The 259-nt window shown below is 23.6% G+C and overlaps 1 protein-coding gene across 3 annotated transcripts in view; it reads right to left on the bottom strand.

The window, feature by feature from the left end:
- LOC119586390 (exonuclease 3'-5' domain-containing protein 2-like) overlaps positions 1-259 on the bottom strand; it is a 13,538-nt gene that overhangs the window by 10,543 nt on the left and 2,736 nt on the right. The gene's annotated exons all lie outside the window — the stretch shown is intronic.

The raw sequence follows: 259 nt of genomic DNA on the forward strand, positions 1-259 counted from the left end.
CAGAAATCTAAGAAATCTGTAAGTTAGTATCAGAGAGTTAATTGATGTATATATTACTCTAAGGAATAAATTTATATGGATATACTATGTGAATCCTTTATCATCAGTTATCAGTATATCAAAATAATGCAAATTTTATATAAAACTGAAATTCATATTATTATCAAATGTTAAATACAGACAAGATACAGAAGAGTGTATATAACATACTTTTACCAGAATTAATAACAAACATGAAAAAAGCTTTACTAAGATCTTC

Source organism: Penaeus monodon, chromosome 21, assembly GCF_015228065.2.
Source record: "Penaeus monodon isolate SGIC_2016 chromosome 21, NSTDA_Pmon_1, whole genome shotgun sequence".
NCBI lineage: Eukaryota > Metazoa > Arthropoda > Malacostraca > Decapoda > Penaeidae > Penaeus > Penaeus monodon.